The sequence below is a fragment of the Astyanax mexicanus genome, chromosome 1 (assembly GCF_023375975.1).
Source record: "Astyanax mexicanus isolate ESR-SI-001 chromosome 1, AstMex3_surface, whole genome shotgun sequence".
NCBI lineage: Eukaryota > Metazoa > Chordata > Actinopteri > Characiformes > Acestrorhamphidae > Astyanax > Astyanax mexicanus.
In genome coordinates, this window is record NC_064408.1 from 63,867,655 (window position 1) to 63,892,708 (window position 25,054).

Consider the following 25,054-nt stretch of genomic DNA (forward strand, 5'->3'; position numbering starts at 1 on the left):
GAAGTTATAGCTGTTTTGTGCAAAAAAATATATATATATTTTGTATATTCCTATATTTTTGCTGCAGTACTTAATTATGCAGGATATATTATGTTTTTTGCAGTTTGGGTGTCGGGTGGTTTTGTGAATAGTTTTACGTTTTCTGAGAAAACCACCCTAATGTACAAAATTGTGTTTTAGCATTTGGAAAAAACTGTAAATGTTTCAGAACAGTAGTTCTGACCCGTAACAAGATCAGAGATTTGTTATCAGATGTCACACATTCAAAAGACCTGGTATCATGGAGTGGAGTGCAATTTTCTACAATGTCAGATCATCTTTGGTCTTCCTCACAGGCTTTATAATACCCCTCCTCAGGATAGTTCAGCTCTTGAATGCTAGATATCTGACTGCTCAAAAAAAATAAAAAAAAAATATAAAATTAAATGACACTGGAACATTGATCTAATACAGCACGTGTAGCTGTGAATGTGTTCGTGTATTGTGTGAATTATCTTTCTGGAGAGAGTTGTGTGCCCTTCTCTTAGCTACTCTCTATGCCCTTTGAATTGCCCCTCAGGGACAAATAAAGTAATCTGAATCTGAATCTGAAAAAAATACATTCCTGAGGTTTTCTCATTACTGTGCACTTTCTATGAGGACAATGCTTGTCCACATTCTGCTGCCATCTGAAATGCTTGTCTTGAAAACACAGATACAATAGCCATCTAAATCGCCAGGCTTATCCTCAATTCAAAATGTGTGGGATTGTATTTGACACAATAAAAACACTTCACCTGTACAACATAATCTGCAGGAACTGCGTGAGAACATTCAAGCTGCATGGGCTGCATTATTGCTGAGCACCATTAGGAACATGCATTGCACATGTGTTGCACTTATGTATGTGTAGTTTAATAAATAACAGGAAGGTTAGCACATATCAGTATAATTTTTTATAATTTATTGTCCCTGGTAACCTTTATCTTTCTTTCGAATAGCATTGCAAATATTTTTGCAATCCATTTTTGCCAATGTTTATTAGTGTGTTTACTTTTTTACTCAAGTATATTTTCAAGTATATCTTGAAACATCCACACTTTTTTTTACAAAAAATTTTGGGACCAAAAAAAATGTGACAAAAAAAAACTTTGAAAAATTTTGGGTCCAAAAAAATTTTGACCAAATAAAAACTTCGAAAAATTTTGGGACCAAAAAAATTTTGACCCCAAAAAAAATGTGAAAAATTTTGGGACCCAATAAAATTTTGACAAAAAAAAACTTTGAAAAATTTTGGGTCCAAAAAAAATTTGACAAAAAAAAACTTTGAAAAATTTTGGGACCCAATAAAATTTTGACAAAAAAAAAACTTTGAAAAATTTTGGGTCCAAAAAAATTTTGACCCAAAAAAAACTTTGAAAAATTTTGGGACCCAATAAAATTTTGACAAAAAAAAAACTTTGAAAAATTTTGGGACCAAAAAAAATTTGACCCAAAAAAAAACTTCGAAAAATTTTGGGACCAAAAAAATTTTAACTTTCACTTTAGTCCAATTTCTCTGCACTTTTATCATCATTCAGTATGTATGTGTGTCTGAGTAAAAGTGTGTATTTGACAGTAGATTGGTGTAGAAAAAAAAAACGAGGGAGTAGAGAAGATCAGAGGAAATGTGAGCCCTCAGCCTTGAGTTTCTTACAGTGGTTCACTCTGGCCAATTCCCTCTCTATTTCCCTTTCCCTTTCTGCTAAGGATGCACTGAATTTCAGGGCGTCTAAGGTCACCTTGATGTGGCTTAAACTGGAATTTAAAAATATATATATTGTATGGTTCAAATTATAATCCATATACTGTATGAGGTGGAATGTAGGATCAGTTTAAACTCTAAAGGTGGATCATTGTTTCATTGTTATTTTTACAGTTACATTAGACAGTGTAAATGCACACATTAATGTGTTTAAATATACTACATTATTTAACAGATGTTCTTAACCAGAGCCAATCATTGGTACGATATTGCAGTGTTGCCCAATTAGTATAGCTTTTCTAGATTTAGCATTTCTGTCAGGATTTATGAATGAAAAATACTTTGGTGATATATTGACTTACAAAATATCTTACCCCTTTTCTATGTTTACTGATCTCCTTCCACTTTAAACATTCTACTACTCATCTGTGTACCGTATTTTTCACACTATAAGGCGCATCGGAATATAAGGCGCACTATCACTAAGCATTTTAAGCGTCCCTTCTTAGGAACAGGGGTGTCGCCATGTAAAGCTAAGCTAGGTTAAGTAAACAAAACTCTAATTCTTAAAAAGTCAGCGCTGGATGTTAACCTACACAGATTTTTCTACTGAAAACTGGTTATTTGGGTGAGTAAAGTGCTTCTTTTGTTAACAGTAAGCTTAGATTTCTAGCACGGTTAGCGGGTAATGCTAATGCTACTCCAGCGATGCTAGCCAGGATTAGCAGCAGGCTACAGGCCTATAATACTCACCTCTGAACGGAAACTGTTAAATTATTGTGAATAATTGTTACATTAAGCATCAAAAAAGTGTTTTATAAGAGTATTGATCCCCACAATATGTATACACCCAGCCGAATAGTGAAAGCACTAGTAATTGATGCTAGTTGACACTGAATAACAGCATATCACCACCAGACTACTAGAAATGGAAGTATGGCTTGTAACGCAAACTAGTATTTGTGAACTTAGCTTTTCCTGAGCCGTAGTCCACAAAAGGGGAGCTAGTTATGCCAAGGCTAATAGCTAACCAGCTAATTGTCAACAGCACACTGCGCAAAAAGGATACAATGAGAGAACAGTAACAGTATCCGGTAAGGCTTTAATGGCAGAATAATTACAGTGTTTCTATTACAATGCTAAAAGCTATGCTATAATATGCGCCTCTCAATCTGCCATCCACAAAGGAAAAATTAAATTATTACATTGCATGTAATCATTTTCAGCCATAACCAAAAGTCCCAAATCTCTTTCCATATTCACGTGCATAAAACATCTTTATTTATCCTTTTTCGCTTCTCACCTTGCTGAATAGAAAAGAATAGGCCTAAACATTTTTAATCAAGTAATTAGGTCACCTGAGACAAGTGATTCTGCAAATAGGGAGCAATTACTGCTTCAGAGAAAGAGAAAGGCAGAGACTGTGTTTGTTTGTGTGTACAAATTAAAAGCTCGGGTTACACGCATGTTTAGGTGCCTGTGCATTTGTGAACATACTGTTACATACTGTGGATTAAACACTGGGGTTGTGCCATGTCGTATCATACAAAAGAAGATTTTTATAATTTTTGAAATTATAAGAAAAAAAATGATACTGTGATAGTAGAATGTCTACTAAATTTATATGTTTTTGCTATTTACTGTGTGTATAATTATTATATGATATTATAATTATACTGTGTGTATAATTATATATTATATGCATATGCACTTAACATTCAGCATTGTTTGTGGTTGATTTTTTAATACATCCCTTATTTATTATTACATAATTAATTATTATTATTCTTGGTAGTCTTGGTAAGTAACTTTCACATAGTTTATGTAGTCTTTGTTTTTTACTGAATGTATAAAATGTTTTATTATTAAAATCATTTATTATTTTGTTCTTTCAGTCATTTTTTTCTTAATATATCATTAGTCAGCGTTATGCCATAATGTCAAAAATATAAGTATTGCAAATGTACCCAGAAATATTGTAATATTATTTAGGGCCTTATCACCCTCTACCTTTTCACTAATAGCCTGATGATCAACTATAGAAGTCATTTAAAACACAAAGCTTTAACATAAAAAACAAAACCTTCATCAGGGTTTGAAGGTCTACTAATGATTACTGGTCACTCTGCCTGCACAGCAGAAGCTTATCAATCATGTTTCATTCCCCTAACAAATCACAGGTGTCTGGAGTCTGTTAGATGACGAGTCTGTCAGAGCAGGAACTATAATTACTCTGATTGTTCCACAAATAAGCAAACCTCCTCTCGGATCTGTTCTTTCAAACAGACACCTTATGGCACCACAGTCTTACGCAAGTGCTGTGCTGTCTGAGACAGTATTCAAAGCTGTGTGTTTCTTCTTTTTTTGACAACAGTGTGTATGTGTGTGTGTGTGTGTGTGTGTGTGTGTGTGGACACACATCACACATCATTGTGTAGTAAAAACTGCGCTGTGTTAACCCTTTGATCCGCAACATATGCCCACCCCTCTAACGCACACATGGGTCAAAAATGACCCGCATTCATTTTCTATGGAACTTCATGTATGGCTGAGTTTTCTATGAAATATGAAACCCTCAGCTATACATGAATTAACATAGAAAATGAATGCGGGTCATTTTTGACCCATGTGTGCATTAGAGGGGTAGTGATACAAAAAATGGCTTTTTTATTTAAAAAGATAAAAAAAAAAAAAAATAAGAATGTACTATAATAAAAAAATTAAAAGAGGAATACCTTGAATACTGAATGACTGAATTAATTTATTGCTAAGATATATCATAGAAACACCATACCTGAAGTTACATAGAAAATGAATGTTGAGTTTTCTATGATATATGAAACTCTCAGCCATACATGAATTAACATAGAAAATGAATGCGGGTCATTTCTGACCCATGTGTTAGAGGGTCAAATTACATTAGAGTGGTAGTGATACAAAAAGGGCTTTTTTAAGTTAAAAAAAGATAAAATAAACTAAGGATGACTATAATCAAAAACAAGTTAATTGAGGAATACCTTGGATACTGAATGAATAAATCAATTTATTGCAAAGATATAGAGCATCAAAGGGTTAACAAGCACATGGGGTTCTGTGTGTGCAAATGTAGAGTGTGTGTTTGTGTGTGGCTGTTTGTGATTCTGTCTAGCCCTGAGAAAATGTGTGTGTGTGTGAGAGAGAGAGAGAGAGAGAGATAGAGAGAGAGAGAGAGAGAGAGAGAGAGAGAGAGAGAGAGAGAAGAAGCAAAAATGAGAAGTAAACAAAAGCCCCCTCCCATCCCTTTTATGTGTGTCTGGGGGCTAGAAGACTGTGCTCTCTGTTGAAGTTAAATCAAGGCCACCTTTTGTCTGCTGTGTGGCTCCATTTACATGATTTTCTGTGTCATGTCTGCTTTTAAAATGACCAGGCCTGCTTCTATGGGGAAGCCAAAGACAACACAAGGTTCATACAATGAGGTACAAATCATCATCCTGTGAATTCTAATATGGAACACAGCTTAGAAATCAATATGCAGTAGAAGATGGTTCGTGTTCAGTCTCTAGGCAGTGTAACATCATCAGCATCAGAGTAAACATGTTTGAGTCTGTCTGTGATAGAATCAAGTGTGTGCACGTGTTGCTCTGTGAATTCACTGAATATATGAATGTGTGTAAGTGTGTGTGTGTGTGAGTGTTTGAGTGAGTGTGTGTACTGCAGAAGCGGCAGCTGGGCTGTTGGTAGAAGCACGGGGAGCAGCATGTGCTCTGGAGTAGGAGATGTTGCCTTAGTCGGTCAGTCGGACAGACAGACAGATAGACACACATACACACACAAGCAGCTGCAGCTCCGTGGCTAGCAAAAGCAAGATGCTCACTTAGCCGACGACCTAAGCTTCATGCAATACTTTGCAATACCATCTTATCTGGTTTAGCAAAGAGTAGATAATTGTTCTTAAATCTTTCATAGCTTCATTCAGAGATGCACCACATTTTTGCCAACCCAAAAATATCCATCTGACAATGGCAAAAAAAGGACTTTCAGTGTTTAGCTGAATAAGTGAAAAGATTAATAATTTATACAGAACAATGACTATTTACTTTAGGTCATGATATACTGTTTACTCCAGTGTTAGAGTAAACGGAAATCAGAGTTTGCAAAAAACACAAAAAAATGGCTCCCTCTAGCCACAGGACTGTATGAAGACTTAGCTCACACAGTAACTTTGGTCTGTCATCAACTCAGCGAGGAATGCAGCTTGGAAAAACAGTCAGTTAGCATTGTGGCAAAACTGCTAGAGCCCAGCCAAGACTTGCAGTGTTCTACGCTGTGATCAATGGCTGTTAACAGTCATTGGTTAAGCCATTAAAAATCTGTACTGTGCATTGTTGGATGTCAACTAGGATGGTAAAATGTTACCATCAGGGATCAATAGCTTTTTTTATGTTTCATTGAAAAGCAAGACAAAATACATGTAAGCTATTTAATTTATGCAGTGCTAATAACTGGCAAAAAAAAAAAAAAAACTCAAATTAAAACTGGTCTGTACTCGATATTTTTTACTTTTTGAATTTTGGGGTATCACTACGTTCATTCCAACTTTAATTCTTATTTTTGTATAAGATTGTTTTTGCATTTTTTTTTATAATTATAATTTTAGCATATGCATGTTTAAAAGACTGAAGGGCATACTGAACATTTCATTTCACACCTGAAATTGTACAAGTCAGCATAGTTATACTTTGCTGATCATATAATAAAAAAATCTGCCCTACACAAAGTGTCCAGTGGATAAAAATTCAAAAACATTAATTGTCATGCAGCACTTTTTCATTGGACAGTGTGGTTGGTTGCTGGTTGCTAAGCCAGCTATGTCTCTCTTGCACAGTGGATTAAGCAGTTACTTTGTGGATCTGTTTGGGCCATAAATGTAAAACATGTAAAAAAAAAAAAACAGATGCTGGAAAAAAACCTACTTTACTTTACTGGGGTGCGGTTTCCAAAAAGTTCTTAGCACAAAGATGATTCTTTACCGGCTTCACAGTGAGCACTCGCTCTCTTTATGTTAAGATGTTTTAATGCTTAAGATGCTTCTGGAAAATTGGGCCCAGACTGTTTCCCACAACTTTCACACCATAACATATATGCATTTTAGTTAAGAATTTATACAAAAAAGATGATATGAGTCACTTGGCAATTGGTAGCATTAAAAAAGGTGACAATGTGATGGACCACAAAGCCTGGTGGAAAAGTTCTGTAAGTAGTACTACTTAATTATTTTAAGTATCTGCCTCTTTACTCTACTTTTGTATTATTTTTATGATGCGGCACAGTAATGTAAGTTCAACTAGACATTGTCAAGGTAATGCATGACACTATATGCCACTATAAGCTTGTTTCCCAAATACAGATTAGGCATTATCTTGGATTTAAAGAAAATAAAGTTTTTTGGTGTACATTTAAGCTTTATCTGTTTCTGGGAAAAGTTTCCTGTATGTTTTAGCACGACTGCTGCACACATCGGACAAAGCTGGGCATGGCAGAAAGCACAGTGGCATCTACATCATAACTTAATGGGTCTAACACAGACATTAAGCTTGGTCAGAACACAGGTTTGCAGCTCATTAAGCCATATCCTAGCATCTTACATCGATCAATACAAAGGTAGGTGTATCCAGCAAACTTTTTAAGGCAGTTTTACCTTCAGCCTGCCCTGCACTGAAGCAGCTTAGCGGCATAGCTAAGCTACAACACTGGTGGGATGGAGGACTGCATAGCATTTAGCAAAGCCAGTCAAAGGGCCTGTGTTTGTGCTGCATGGCGGTGCACCTTTACCTAGATCGGCTGCACAAGAAGAAAGGGTCCCACACCACTGCAGGAAAACCTTAGGGAACATGAGGATCAAGCTTCTGCACCTCTTATAACTGCCTGTTGTTGCTCCTTGCCGCTTAGAAGAGAAATATAATACAACTCGTAAATAATTTCTATACTCTACATTCTATATTTCCATAATGGTATGAATGACATTACCAAATGGCCTTGTGTGGTTAATAAACATGGAAATGATGTATGTGGTGATGATGACAATATAAATAGTACATATACAATAATCTCTGGTAATGGATGCCCATTATTATTTTTTTAAATTAGTCTGCTATAACTCCTATATGCTATGTATGTCACCTGAATAAGGGTTAATACAGCAGGCTGACCAACAGATCAGACAAAACAAACTACTTAAACTACTTAGCTACTTATCTGCAAACCTAAGGTAATAAATAATGTATCTATCATCAAAAATTTAGATATGATGTACCATTATACACTGCTTGGCCAAAAAAGTTTGCACACTATTTTACACATATTTGGTTGGACTGCTGTTAGCTTTGATTATGACACACGTTTGCTGTCACAAGCTTCTGCAATGTCACAACATTTATTTCTACCCAGTGTTGCATTAATTTTACTCCAAGACCTTGTATTCATAACGGAGATTTTGACCACTGTGCCAAGTCTTCTCCAGCACATCCCAAAGATTCTCAATGAGGTTAAGGTCTGGACTCTCAATCCATGTGTGAAAAAGATCATATGCTCCCTGAATCACTCTTTCACAATTACAGCCCCATAAATCCTGACATTGTCATCTTGGAATATTCCTGTATAATCAGGGAAGTAAAAAATCCATTGTTGGAATGACCTGGTCTACATTCAGTATATTCAGGTAGTCAGCTGACCTCATTCTTTCAGCGCATACTGTTGCTGAACCTCGACCTGAACAACTGCAGCAACACCACATCTAGGGCTGTAACTAATGATTTTGGTAATCGACAAATTTGGCGATTATTTTCCTGATTAGCTGATTTGTCAACGATTAATTTGTCATGCCATCCAGTTCTGCTTGCTGTGGTTATGGCTCCTGTTTCTAGCTTACTCCATCACTTAAAAAAAATAATAATAATTTTAAATACCCTGCAAATGTCCAAAATATTGCCTTTGGAAAATGTGTGGAAAGTGCTGATATTTAGTGAGGGAATATGTAAACTGTTTGAGACAAGGCCAAGCTGAGTGTAAACTGTGAGTGTCCCCAGTGTGAGTGTGTAGTGCTACAAATTAATGGTTAGTTGACAATGAACATTTGAAGTCGACCAATTATTATAATTGATAATGTCGATTATATTGACTAATCGTTGCAGCCCTACCCACATCATAGCCCCGCCCCCATAGGCATGTATGGTAGACACTAGGCATGATGAGTGCATCATTTTAGCTACCTCTCTTCTTACCCTGATGCTCCAGGGTAAACCTGAACTCATCAGACCACATTACCATCTTCCATTGATCCAGAATCCAGAGTTTTACAGATTAGCCTCACTGAAGTGGTTTATTTAGGGGTGCATAGATGTTTATTTCCAAGTCCTTTAGCTCTCTTTGCATTGGGTGTGTGGAATTGCTCTTTGATTTCACCACATGCCTAAGCAAACGCTGATTACGATCATTCAAGGTTCTTTCTGACCACATTCCTTCCTTGAAGATGATGTTTCTCCACTGTCCTTTCACTTTTAATAATGCGTTGGACAGTTCGTATCCAGATTTTATTAGGGTTAGCATTCTCTATAGATCTTTTCTGCTGAATGCATGACACTAATTTGAACCTTTTGAACACCATAACATCTTTTCCACGACCACAGGATGTACAAAAACACCAAAAACAAAAACAAGTGTGTTGTCCTCAAACTTGTTTTACTACATATACAATCTGTTACATTTTACTCAGTGTTAATTTTGTGTCTACACTCTACCCCGTGTTTAGCTAATCAATTTATGTACTGTTCGTATACCCAATAATAAGGAACTAGCTTTCTTATTGTACATACATTTTTAAACTCTATACTGACTATCCAAAAGCTAAAATAAATTCTCACTTATACCAATATTCCACAGCTGGCCTTAATAAGCTTATTTATGGAGGATGGAAAGAAAAATGAATATGGAAAAAAAGAGATGTAATCACAGCTCATACAGGAGCAAAAGACACATTGAAGCTAAAGCACAGAAGCATCTACTATAGGATCAGGTAATACATTAACCAACACATTAAAAACATAATGCAGCTCATGCAGCATATGGCTTAACATATTACAGCAATCTAACAAAAAAATCAACAACAGTTTTCACAGTTTCCACCTCACACTTCTAAATTGCACTTCTAAAATAAAAAGAGCTCTCATAAAGTGTTTTGCAGTTTTGTGTGTGTATGGTTATTCTCCTCTTAGTGAGGAGTACAGTATAACAGCAACACTGTCTCGTGTGAAGATGTTGGCGAGGCAGAAATATGAAATAACGGATGTTTCGGAGAACAGAAGATCATTGTGTTCTAACTCGATTCACAAGGAACACTTGACTGTGTATCATCAGAAGAAGCCATAATACAATCGCTGTCTATGTGAATGTAGGCTTACCTTGTTGCCGATTTATCCTGAGGGGATGAGAGGGTATCCGTCAGTATGTGTGTGTGTGTATGTGTGTGTCCGTTCCACCTGCCTGCTGTTACTGTGTAACTGGGACATTACTTGGAGTCAGGTGTCACTTTGCGCAGGTGCAGTGTGACCTGCAGAGCAATTGTGAGCGTGTGTGTGTGTGTGTGTGTGTGTGTGTGTGTGCTGATCAACCCACATGTGCATGTTACTATACATGCTAAATTACAAAACTTTACAATAAACATTTACTGTAGGGCTAAATAATGCATAATGTTGATTATGTAGCACCTGTTTTAATTGTGCTCCTCGGGGAAAACTTTAGTATTACTCATATGTTACAGTATTTTATGTAGTTTAACTACTATGTCTAACTAGAGAACGTTTGGTCATATTTTCTTAATACAACAGCAGTTTCATCTGCAAAAGCTGACATCAAGTGGTGAGATTTGTTTTACAATGTACTCTTGTATGGTTAACGTATGTTTTTACAGTACTGGCTTTAATAAAGCACAATGTGAAGCATGTAAGTCAACAAGCTAACCATGCTAGGGTTAGTTAGATTGTAGTGTTATTCTTCAATATTTTGGTCAATGCTTTAACAGTTTCATAAAGGAAAAAAGTGTGCTGGTTAATTTCTGTAAATTTATTTTATATAATTGTATAATTTTACAACAAAATAATTCCATATTAAATGATATATTAAAATATATGATATATTAAATGCACCACAATAACATAAGCACACCCTGTACAGAACAATGACCTTTTATTTGTTATTATTTTGGAAAATGTGTGTGGTTTTTTTTGCTAAATATTAGTAACTGTCCAATGTATCACATTGTATCACAACTGTAATGTAGCACATATTTAAATATTTTATTATCTATTTATTGAAAAAATATAGAAATGAAACTTGGATGTAACTATAGAATATTGCTATACAAGCATTTAGTTACAACTGGCCCCTCCTATCGACTCTTTCGTAACATTTGCATTCCCTCTACTTTTAGCTCAGCTGTTCATAAACAAAAGGTGCTGGAACAAAAGCTGCACTTTTATTTGTAGCAGAAATTTGCGAGAATGTGAGAATATGATTAATCATGTTTACAAAATTAACATTTAACTTAATAATAATGAAAAAACAAACAAACAAATAGGAAAACTGAGTCAGGCTATGCCCCACAAACACTCCCCTATGCTGTGCACGGATGACATGTGGAGAGAAGAGAAGAAGAAAAACAATGAAGAGGAAATAAATGTTCTGTATGTGTAAATGCATATTCATGAGCATGACCGAATGAGAGTGAAGGAAGCAAAAGAATGAAAGGAGAGTGAGAGAGTGAGAGTGGGTGATAGTGGTGAGGTAGTATGGTTTATACAGCCATCTCTGTTTCTGCTAACAGAATGCCACTCTGTTCCTCAGCCAGCGTAGCAGAGCAGGAGGAACAGATGGGCATTGATCATTTCAAACAGCCTGACTCTTACAAAGACTAGAATTGTTGAAAAACTGAACTGTAAATATGTGTGTGTGTATGAGTGTGTGAGTGTGTGTGCATGTGTGCTCTTGTGTGTACATGAATAAACTTGTGGCACACCACAGAATTCTTCTCTATACAATGACATAAATCCCTCAACTTCTTCTCTCTTGATCTCTCCTACCCGCATCTTCATCGTATACAGTAGTTAATTTTTATTACAGTGATTTCTCAAAAACTCAAAACTCAAATTTACAACAGCAATTAGGGACGCAGGAATATTGATACTTGTATTGATATTTGGCCCAATATCATGCAAATGTATTCAGGCCCTGATATATTATCCCTAACAGAACTTAACTGCAAGGTTCTTCTATATAAATATATTTGGCTCTGTTGGTTTTCTGTTATTTACCCAGCCATACATATCAAAATTATTATCTGTGGTAATCAAAGATATGCTACAGAAAATCGAAGAAAAAGATTCAATTAGAAGCCACTAATGCATTCCTATTAAAACTACTTGCTCCAATGCTGGTTGCTTGTTGGCAGCCAAGCATCGTTGTAGCTGAAAACCAATTATGATGTTCAGCTTGTAAAACACACTGTAAATAGTAATAGTACACTTTACAATACAGTTTCAAAGAAGCTGACTTATCTTTGAGTTTTTAAATTATGTTTTAAGAAATGCAACTAGTCAGAACATTTCAGAACAAGTACAAAACAACATTGACATTTGTTCATAAATTCCACAAATCTAAATTTACATGCTACATTAAAGTGTAATTTCATTCTTACTATTTACTTAAAATCAACAAAAAGAAAAAAGAATAGTAAGGAAATGATAAAGAAGAACAAAAAAGCAACAGTCAAAGAAATATAAAAAACAGTGAAAAGAACAATAAGAAGATGAAGATAAATATTTTATCATTCTAGAATTTACAAATATTTAACAGTTACAGTGGACCGACATCATTATTAAATGGATAACATGTAAACAATTTTATTCAGAGTGGGTTGATGTGATGTCTTTTAACAGCTGTTGTGACTGGAAACAGACGAAGAAGAAGAATTCAATGGGCTCTATTTTAACGATCTATAGCGCACCTGTCAATTGCGTATCACGCAGCTAGATTTCTGGCGTGATGGTGTGTCTTTGGTGTCGTGAGGGCACAAAAAATACACCTTGCACGGCTTGCTATTTTTCTTAATTAATTATGGTTGTGTTTTTGGTGTAACGTGAAATAAGCCATTCCCTTTAAGAGGCAGATGAGCTCTGACTTTGGCGCATTTGTATCTTAACAGCACAGCACTTTGTGCGTCTCAGCAGAGGAAACTGTCCTGCTCATTCACGCTGTGAAGGTACACCAGCAGCTTATTTAAGGGAACAGCAATGTTATTTTATTCTTTATTCTGTTTATTGTCGAGTTAAAAGTCGGGTTTGCACTCTGCGTATGTTTGTGTGTATGTGTATGTTTAACGAGCGGGGGTGTACACAGCACGCATGGCACACCTATATATATATATATATATGAGAATAGACTTTGATGATTGACTGTTGTCCAAGTTGTTATGCAGCCTGGATATACACTGTTGCGTATCATTGTTCCACCTGTAAGTGGCTGAATCAAACAGTGAAGTTGTCACTGAAGTGAGCCACATTTATGAAATATTGGTCCGTCCATTGCATATCCTGGAGAGCTCCTCTACCCTTACAGCCTTTCCTCCAACCCTCAGGCAGTCTAACAACAGTCTACTCACAGTCACCTACACTATATTCTTCCTCAGACTCCTCAGTAGAAGATCCTTTATAGCCCCTAGCAGCACTGAAAGATGCTCCAGTCGCCCCTATCCACTGGAATTCCCAACCCTGATCTTTTTGTGGCTATTCCTTTAGTTCTTCTGAAATATCTTCTGGTTTTGAAATGGTTTCGTAACATTTTTTATCCTTGTCTGGCTCTTAGTCTGTTTCTGTATTGTTATGCAACAACATACACCAAAGACGTAGGAATGGGTTTGACATTTGGGGGGGTGGGGGCTTGGCATATTTGCTAAAATGAATCAAAGCCGACCCTCTAGTGACTTAGAACAACATATGCGGAATAACAGTTAATCACAAAAAAAATATATAATAATAATAATAATTCTGTACTGCACTTCTGCACTTTAATATTTGTTACATCCAACTAAAGGTCATTTTACAACCTTAACATGTTACTTCACATTACAGTTACTGTTGTTAGAAAAAATGATGTGTGAAATGTCCGAATTATTTCCACACACCCAAAGGTTTTCATTTATTTTTTAGAACTGAGAATTTTTGGTTGCCAAAAAAATTCTGTGCATTTTAAGCTTCTATTTCTCGCTTTCACAAATTGAAATATGCTGTGAAGTAAATGTTTAGAAATGTATTTGTTAGCTAAAATGCTGTTGTGCTGTGTATTCAGGGATAAAGCGGTCTAATCAGTGATTCTCAGTGATGTTCCACTCCTCAACAGAATTAATGTGCAATCAGAAATGTAGTGTGTCTGGAGGCAGAACTGTAGTGCGGTTCCTCAGCGGAGCTTCACTTCAAAGAGTGCAGTGAACCCATCTCTGGCAGCAAGCAGGCACATTTAATAACGCTCACTCCCACAGGCCTAATGCAGAGGGAAATCTGAAAGCAATCTGGCTCGATTGGAGGACACTACACGCTGGAGTTGTAGGAAGAACTGGCCAGGGCCATGAACGCACTGATGTATCATAGCCTCATTCTGATACAGCACTACAGTAGCATTGAACCACTGCTCAGTGTTCATTCATACAGGCTTTCAAGCTTCCAAGGATACTGGTAGGGTACAAAAGCCGCCTGCCTTAGAAGTAGAAAAACGACTGTGGGTGGATCACACATGAGACATATTCCACATTCTAAATCTGCTTCAATTCAGTTGTGGTTGCCAAATTTCATTTTGAGCTAATCGCTATGTTTATTTGTGGAAACCTGGCTGCTAGAACTGTGATGAACAAGCTTTATTTTATAGTGTAAAGAAAACACCTGAAATACCTGAAATCTACTTAGACTTTCATTATGATGACCTCATGGTAAAGAAGATTTCACCTTCAGTCCAAGTCAATCAATAATCCAGTAGATGGTATATGTACAGAACACAAAATTAACATTAACAGCTTGTGACAGCTGCATTAAAATTGTAGTCCATAATGCATAAGGTTGCTAGCTGTTCCCTGAAGTCAAGAACACCATCCACACGTAATATAACTATTAACCAATTCCAGTTTATAGGACAGTCTACAAGTTTAAAAAAAACTAAATTTTTACATGAAAGCTTTAAATGTGAATTCTGGAGGGATATATATATATATATATATATATATATATATATATATATATATATATATATATATATATATATATATATATATATCCTCTCTTCCAATAAAGAAGGAAGAAACCATGTGTACAGAATCAATACTGAAAGCAAGAAATAAGGATAAAATACAAACATCATTACATTGTAATAAGTTTAATCTTATTTTGTAAGAATTGAGATACATTTTAGCCAAAAGTGTACATGAACCAAGACCAAGTTTATCCTGACACTATTTGAACACATAATATATAAAACATTCCAGAGTAAACAGCCTCTTTGTGTGGGTGAGCTAAATGTTCATTCTAAAAAAGCAGTACCACAGAAGGAATGTGTGATTGTGAATAACCTGAGGTAAAGGTTTACCACTTTTAAAGTTATTCCCACTTACACACCTGTATTAATACATAATAATAACCAATGTATAGTTTAGGTCCACGTACCATATTTCCACTGGACTGAGAGTCCACAAAGGACAAATGGGTAAGGTTGGCAATGGCTCTGTTAGTAGTTTTGTTCAAAATGTATCAGGCAGAATGAATGCATATTTTTTTTAGTTCACTGCTCTTTAAACAATTATGTTTTCTTGTTTTGACCAACTGTGAATAGACCATGTTACTTTCTGAATATTATTTTTGATGACCACACATTGGTACTGCGAGTCTTTTGTGATTGGTTTACTGCAGAAAAGAAAAGTAGATCATACAAATTCATACAGATTGCAAAAAGAGTTTTTTTTATAAATGACCCCAATTAAAATGTAGTCAAATTGGAGTCCACTTAATGAATACCCATGCTCCATGGCATAATTTAAAGCACCTTTATTTAAAAGTGTGCATGCAGTGCATAAAGGATACAAGTATCTTTAACATGACAGGGCTTGCCCAGCCAAAAATGGGTGCCTTTGACAAGAGTTTATATAAAAATTGTTATTTGGGTAAAAAGATGCTTGCCTGATACAAAAAAAAGAGCAAAGTGTTAGGAAATAGCATTTTTCTTCTTTCACTTTCTTCTTCATATAAAGAGGGGTGTACGATATGGAGAAAATATCATGATGTGTGATAAGGTTGTTGGATATTTCAATATTGTTGTGAAAAATGATAAATAAAGATCTATCCAAAACTAATTTATGCTCCACAAATGTTTTACAGTAGTTGGCCTGACTGTACTCATTTTCCCCAGGATAAGAAGTAGTGTGATGTGAGATTTACTGTGGACCTGTACCTCACTTTGTCTTTGTTTTACAAAAGGCCCATTAATTTAAATACAATGAGCTAAAAAGACACAAAGAAAAGTAACTGAGTGCCCCTTTGATTTTAATGTGGATGCTAAGGGGCTGTTACACCTCTTTAGTAAACTGTGACAGTCATGCTGGTATAGGGTTTGTAAAGGCACTAGTGTTCTGATGGTATTTGCCTTTGAATGCCAATATGCCAAAATACACACTCAAATGCTTAGTCAATTTCAGTGAAGGCAATTCTACCACTTAGCTTAGGTTGCTTTTGCTTGTCTGTTAAACATAGACCTCCATGCTGAGGTTAGGTAGGTGGGTGCTGACTATCCGACATTATGGCCCATTACACCTGAATGGTCCACTGCACCCTGGCACCTCTGTAGGTCAGGGTTTCTGTCATCAGCAAACAAGAATTGAGGTGCATTCTCCACACTTTAGTGGAGTGTTTAAACAGCAAAGGCTTAGGCTCAGACTAGTTTGTCAGAACAGAACTGAAGAAAGCAAGTGTCAACTCTCTGCTTGGACTGTGTTTGGCTGAGGGCTCAGAATAACATGACTTTGCGGTTTTAGTGAAATTAGAGATGCATCACTGTTTTGTTTGTATGCAGAAATAGCTGCTGTGGGTCAGCTCCTTTATAACAGAAAGAGAGAGCATGTGAGAGAAAGAAAGAGAGAGAGAGTGAAAGAGAGCGAGAGCACTCCCAGTCCCAGTGCGTATTACAGCTCCTTTGAGTTAGTTACAGTTCAGAAAGGCTGTTTAAAAAGAGATGAGATATTGAGTTGAACTTAATAAAGTAATTACAGCGTCTTGTCACAGAAGAAGGTTTCTATGCTCTCTCTCTATTTATATTTCAGCAGATTGGGTAAACAACAACTGGAATCTGATGAATGTGGCCTCTGAGACACAGTATTTCAATAAGAGGGTTACAAAACACACATTTATAGAGTCCGATGCCCTTATTAAAATGACATATTCACTCACATTCACCCTGCTCCCCCTTTTCTTTCCCCTTTTTGCATAAAATGCATTGCTCTTTTTTGGTTCTCAGTCTTCATCTCTCTCCTTCTCTCCATTTCCTCTCTCACTTTTATGTTCTGCTCAGTAATACAGGCAGGCTGCTTTCAGTTGTTCCCTCTGATTATGATTGGTCCATTCTGATTCATATCAGCAGACTGAAGTGCCCTGTCCTGTCTGTTCTCAGCATGTGTGTGTGTGTCCTGCTGTGCTCACTGTTTCTCACAATAACACCACTCCTTCTAAACAGCTTCCATTCTGTTGAGAACAGTCTCACCCTTCCATGAAGGTGCACACACACTTGCTAGCTAAAATGGATCCTAAATTTTTTTTTGATAAATATTCTCTAGGTGACATATTATACAGAATCACTGGTTCGGTTTGGCTGCAGTACAATATAGTCTACATACAGCTATTTATAGGTATATGTTTGAGTTAAATGAACATTATTGTTTTATTCTATAAACTACAGACAACATTTCTCCCGAATTCCAAATAAAAAGTCATTTAAAGCATTTGTTTGCAGAAAATGAGAAATTGCTGAAATAACAAAAAAGATGCAGAGCTTTAAGACCTCAAATAAAGCAAAGAAAACAAGTTAATATTCATAAAGATATCAATATTTGGTGGAATAACCCTGGTTTTTAATCATATGTTTAATGCATCTTGGCATGTTCTCTGTTTATGCCACTCCTGGTGCAAAATGAAAGCAGTTCAGCTTGGTTTGATGTCTTGTGATCATTCATCTTCCTCGATTATATTCCAGAGGTTTTCAATTTGGAAAAAATTAAGAAACTCATCATTTTTAAGTGATCTCTTATTTTGTTCCAGAGCTGTATATGCAGTACAATTAGGAGCATGCATAAATGCTTACGAATAGAGACAGGAACTGGTTCCTGTGGCTTGTAGGCATGACTGTATGCATGTTCCTGTCACCAACTGACATATATTGACTGACCCACATGCTAGCATGACTGCTGGCCAATTTTCGCCCTTCTAAAACACACTCAAGCAGAGTGGCCTATTGCCCTTGGCAGTGTGACCTATTGCCCTACAGTGCAGGGGACCTTACAGTCTACACAAGAGTTAAATGAATGTGTAAAATCTATCAATATCGCAGTTCACAAGGGTTCATTTACATCAATTCTGTGATTGTACTGTATAACACTGTTAAATTAACAAACCACATCCTGCTGAAATGGTCACTGTACAGGCAAAGAATGAAATTTGCTTATAGGCCAAATTTTGTTAGGCCTTGTATAGCTTAAATAGTAATTATATCTATTTTAATAAAACATGATATATAATAAAACAAATAAATAAACGTATGTCATGTCCACACTACATTATTTTAGCCACAATTTTCTAGTTGCAGGCTGTTTTTGGGTACTGTGACAAAAACATCTTATCAGAATTAAAATAATGGATATGCGTTGCAAAAGCGCTGATGCCTCTGAACCTTCTGCTACTCTGTTTCACGTGAAGTATAGATAAAAGATGACTAAACCATTGGGAACTCAATAACAACCCTTAATTGACCTAAGCTGTGATATGTTTGTATAAACACCACCAAGGCAGGTGTTGAAGGTGTGTTGCAACCATGGAAAAGAACAATCTTGGAGAGACTACTGGGAGCATGCCTGGATATAGAAGAAAGGCCACAATGTTGTTAAGAGGTCTTAACCATCTCATAAAGACCCCTGAAAAAAAAATGTTTTACTGCAAAAATGTATAAAGATCAAGAAGGAAGGCTAAGACAAATTGTCTTAATCGTAACATCACCCAAAAAAGACCAATAAGCACAAGAAACTAGGAACAATTGGAATATGGCATCAAAGCAAGGAGCTAGATTCTTCTGCACAAGAAGAATGTTCAAACATTGTTCAAAGATTCCAAGTGTCAGAATAATGTCAGCACTTATTAATAAGGGTGCACAATGATATCGGTTTAATTTTTTTAAATCATCGTCATCAGCCAATGCTTAAATATGGCAATATTTCAAACCGATACTTGCTGACGAATTTAATGTATGCCGGAAGAAGCCTGGCTGTGCTAGAGCAGTGCAGCTAAAATGTTGGTGGTGTGGAAGTTTTTCAGAGTGAGTAAGCAGAACATAAAGCATGCTATTTGCAACTATTGCTCAGCTAATGTCTTGTGTGGAGGGAAACATTTCAACACCACCTTTTTTTTGTGTATTTGTACACGAATAAATATGTACCGCAAAATGTACTGCGACATAGCTGGTTTAAAAATACAGTAACCTTCGAGTGAAGGTCACAAGAGTAAGTCTAATATTGTGAAAATAATGTGGTAATATTAAAAGGGAATAATACAGTGTCCAGATTAGAGTTTTGATTATCTGCCCAAACTCGGGCCGGACGAATGTTTTTTTAATGCTATTTTTATTTTATATAAAGCCATGGCGTGATAATCACAATATAAAAAAGTAACAAATCAAATTGTGCTAGAACGTTATAATCACGCAACTCTGATCTGAACACATGTGGGCTCCTCCACTTGTCCGCGTTATTCACTTGACTTGCAGAGCTGTGTGTAACTGTTTTTAATAAACATTTTTCTTAAATGGTATATGCTTCTTAAAAAGGTCTATGCTTCGACAGTGTTTTGATGTTAACATCATTCTGAACAGATTTTAAACAGCCCCAAAATGTTTGAATGCTCTGTTTACTTAACAAATATCGTGTTTAAATCAGACTCAGGCTCATAATGACAGTTAATGGGGGGTCGGATAGAACGTGCACAGGTCAGGCAGGGCTGGATTTTTTGGGCCCGATCTAAACTCTGCCATGAAGTAATGTGCTTTCCACACACGAGATTAAAATCGTAATACAACCCCTGGCAAAAAGTATGGAATCACCAGTCTTGGATGAGCACTCCTTCAGACATTTCATTCTGTAAAACAAACTCTGATCAAAAACATGATACAATAATAAGGTCATTCCAAAGTGCAACTTGTTGGCTTTCAGGAACACTCAAAGAAATGAAGAAAAAACATTGTGGAAGTCAGTGAATGTTACTTTTATTGACCAACCACAGGGAAAAAAATATGGAATCACTCAATTCTGAGGAAAAAAGTATGGAATCACTCAAATTGAAGGTAGAAAATAAGGACACACCCAGTCAATTTCCTTTCCCTAAATGGACACCTGCCTCAGATTAGATCTGCTCGTTAGTCTGCAGTTAAAAACACCTGCAGTCATGACACCTTGGAGGGCTGCTGGACGAATTAGAGTGGCAAGAACCATGGCTCCAACAAGAGAAATGTCTCTTGAAACAAAAGAGAGGATTGTGAAACTTCTTGAAGAAGGTAACTCTTCACGCATGGTTGCTAAAGATGTGGGCTGTTCACAGTCAGCTGTATCCAAGATATGGACCAAATACAAACAGCATGGAATGGTTGTTAAAACCAAGCGTACTGGTAGACCCAGAAAGACATCAAAGCGTCAAGACAAGCAACTTAAGGCCATTTGTCTTGAAAACCGAAAAAGTACAACTAAACAGATGAAGCATAAATGGGAAGAAGCTGGAGCCAATGTATGTGACCGAACCGTAAGAAATCGCCTAAAGGAAATGGGATTTCAATACAGGAAAGCTAAAAGAAAACCATCATTGACACCTAAACATAAAAGAACAAGACTGCAGTGGGCTAAGGAGAGGCAATCATGGACTGTGGATGACTGGATGAAAGTTATCTTCAGTGATGAGTCAAGAATCTGCATTGGACAAGGTGATGATGCTGGAACTTTTGTTTGGTGCCGTTCCAGTGAGATTTATGAAGAGGCCTGCCTGAAGAAAACAACCAAATTTCCACAGTCCTTGATGATATGGGGCTGCATGTCAGGCAAAGGCACTGGGGAGATGACTGTGGTTAATTCTTCTATCAATGCACAAGTTTACATTGACATTTTGGACAGTTTTCTCATCCCTTCAATTGAACAGATGTTTGGAGATAATGAAATAATTTTCCAAGATGACAATGCATCGTGCCATAGGGCAAAAACAGTGAAGGCATTCCTTGGAGAAAGACACATTCAGTCGATGTCATGGCCTGCAAATAGTCCAGATCTCAACCCAATTGAAAACCTGTGGTGGAAATTGAAAAAAAAAGGTCCACAGGAAGGCTCCGACCTGCAAAGCTGATCTGGCAACTGCTATCAAAGAGAGTTGGCACCAAATTGATGCAGAATACTGTTTGTCACTCATCAAGTCCATGCCTCAGAGACTGAAAGCCGTTATAAAAGCCAAAGGTGGTGCAAATAAATACTAGTGATGTATTTTGGATCATCTTTTGTTTATCTGTTTTTCATGATTCCATACTTTTTTCCTCAGAATTGAGTGATTCCATATTTTTTTCCCTGTGGTTGGTCAATAAAAGTAACATTCACTGACTTCCACAATGTTTTTTCTTCATTTCTTTGAGTGTTCCTGAAACACAAGTTGCACTTTGGAATGACCTTATTATTGTATCATGTTTTTGATCAGAGTTTGTTTTACAGAATGAAATGTCTGAAGGAGTGCTCATCCAAGACTGGTGATTCCATACTTTTTGCCAGGGGTTGTATTATGAGAATAAAATTGTGGTATTTTAAGGCAATTTTTGACCGTCAACAAAGTAGAAGGTTACATGTAGCTGAGTTTATAATTTGCATGTACCCAGCATTCTTTGCCGAAAAAAACTCTACAAACTTAACCAATTATTTTTTTTTTATAACTTATATTAGCTGTAGTGTTCAAAGCATGTGAAAAACGTTGCTGCTTATAGCCCGGAAATTATGATAAATGGCATAAATAACAGAACACACTTGCAATCGTCAATCTCTATGATACACACCTATATTTTTTAAATGTCCATGTATATTGGCAAGTGGCAGATATGTACATGTATAATAGTGAATATCAGCATCGGCCCATAATTACCATATTGTGCATCCCTATTTATTAATATTTCTTATTGCGAGATATCAAGGCAAAAGTGTGCTCCAGAAATGACTGAAGATGGGAGCTAAATCAAAGAGCACAGAGACATTAGTCAAGAGAACTACACAGCCATTTCTCACTATAGAGGATGTAAAGTTGGGACTAGCATACTTGCCAGTACATACTTATACTTATAAAGTATAAACTCCTAAAGGACAGGTGGAAGTTGTATGGGCATTATGCAACTAGAACAGTAAATAAAATAAATACAATCACACAGCTTAGCTGGCTTTCCTGCTAATGGGAGCGCACATTCTCAAAAAAAAAAATAGTAGCAAATTTTCACATAAATGCTTTCTTTAGAAATAAACAACTACATTATAACCTAAAATTATTTTAAAACTTAATTTTATTACAAAACAGTACTATTTTCGAAGGCATAGCTCATGTTTAACCATTTAAACTCAAAAATAATGTATTCTTGTATGTATTTTTGCTAAAACGTACTGCATATTTGTATAGTCACAATCAATATTACCCCTTACCACATATTTCTAAACTGTGTTTAATCTCTAAGTCATAATGGTAGAGCTATATTATTACTTTAACTGTTTGTCGTCTGGTCATCTGTTTATGATATCCATCTTGCTAGAACTGACCCAGTTGCATCATTGCCTGTAGGCTGTGCAATCATGGTCTCTGGTAGTTTCACATCTTATGTGACTGTGCTAATGCATATAAATCTGTAGCCAGAGGCAATATGAAATTTCCTCCTGGGAATCAATAAAGTGCTCTGTTCTATTTTTAGCCCATATTCCACAAAAGAGACTGAAGGGCGGATGTGCCGTAGCTAAATTCTTGCGTGCATATGCATTTGAGGGGGAACCACTTTGCTTTCCCTACATACAGGCCAGACACGTATAGTGAAGAAAATTTAAATTAGGCATCACACGCATCAGACCTGTACAGACCCTGTTTACACAGATAAAAACATTATACTTGGATCATCTTCCAGTATATTTACACATGGCCTTTTCACATTTGCCTGATCAAGTCTATAGGCATTGTGTTTTTCAGTGCTGTGTAAAACAATATCCAACGACAAAGAAAAACACAGGTTCAAAATCACAGTCGGGAGCGCTGAGAGAAAATTTGCCTTTCTACTTGGCATTTTCAAGACAGCTAAAAATAACTTGAGTAATGAGAACTGTATTGAAAGTTGTGGTTGGAGGGTTTGGCCACACTTTTCCCACCACACACATATGTAATTAGATCTACTCACCTCACATGCTCAGAAAAATGCATAATTTAACACAGCTCACATACAAACGTAACTATATTTAAAAAAATTAATGTGATTACTTTCTTTTACTTTTGGATTACTTGACTTTTTGTCATAAAATATAAAGAAAAACATATTAAGAAGGTACACAGATTAAAAAACGTCACATTTTGTGAAATGGTAATGTCTAAGCATTGCAATAACTCGCGTGCAAACATTTGCACACCCCTAGTCTATATCTGATACTATTAACAGCTAAGTGAGCAAAACATCTCTAAAAAGCAAAGCAAAAATTTAAGGATGTTTTTTTATGTTAGACTGAAAAATAGGAAAAGAACAAAAAACAAAAGTTGCAATCATCTGAAGAGAACTAAGCGCTCAGATACAGATATCTCAGATCTCAGACCTAAATAGATTACACTTGAGCACAAAATACTTTCAGGAAGATACTGGTGAACTGTTCTACTGTGCGGCTATGACAGCACAGATGGGTGATTCTCACGAAAAACAGATTTAAAAGGGTTCACACTTGAAAAATTTCAAAAGGCATTTAAATATAAAATTTCTTTTTGTTATGCAAGACTAGGGTCTGAACTTTTTAGAAATACTTTTTTTTTTTAATTTTATAATTTTTTTCTGTATATTTTGCACCATTTTAGTCAGTCAGAGCACACACATTCTCAGTACCGCAACATGATAACACAGAACAGATATGGTTTAAAAGTTACACATTTGTTACTTTTTAAATAGATATTATTAACAGTTGTGCTCATATGTGTATATAACCCAGAAAATATTATATTTATAAGTTTCCCATTTTTTTTTATTTTATGATTTGTCTCATTACCGCAACAGATTTCATGATTCATGTCCTGTCTTTTCAGGATATTTAACTGAAAAATTACATGTATAATTTCTTATTTAGTACAGATGACCTATGAAGAAATACAATTTATCCAAATACCATTATAAACTAGAATTTGTTTTATAACAGTAAAATAATTAGTAAATAAATATGTGTTGCGGTAAAGAGAATGGTGTTTCGGTAAAGAGAGTCAATGTTTCGGTAAAGAGAGTCATTACAAGGATTCCTACTTAATTAACAATAACACTTTACACAACAAACACAGTGTGAATGCTGTGAATAAATAACAAATTCTAATGATGTACTTCTTGAGTTTTGTATGGAGTAGTAATATTGAACAAAATGTGGTATTTGCTGTTGAAAATTATTCTCAGTAAGACTCAAGCTGTGAAAATATCCTATTTTGAACTGTGTATTTTAATAAAACAAATTTCAACATACCTCATTAGACATAAATTCCTTAAAACTTTAAACATCACTGTATAACTAAATTGAAATGGAATGTTTAAATACAAAATAAGTAATTCAACATCTCATAAAACAACTTTTTTATTAAGTATTAATTTCATGACAGATATAAACATCAATGTACAACTAAATTGAAATTAAATATTTAAGTATGAAACAAGCAATTCAACATCTCATTAAACATCTTTGTATTAAGCATTAATCTCATGAAAAATGTAAACATCAATGTGCAACTA

The 25,054-nt window shown here is 35.8% G+C and overlaps 1 protein-coding gene across 2 annotated transcripts in view; it reads right to left on the reverse strand.

The window, feature by feature from the left end:
- The window catches only part of cracd (capping protein inhibiting regulator of actin dynamics), a 46,394-nt gene that overhangs the window by 16,832 nt on the left and 4,508 nt on the right, over window positions 1–25,054 (reverse strand). The gene's annotated exons all lie outside the window — the stretch shown is intronic.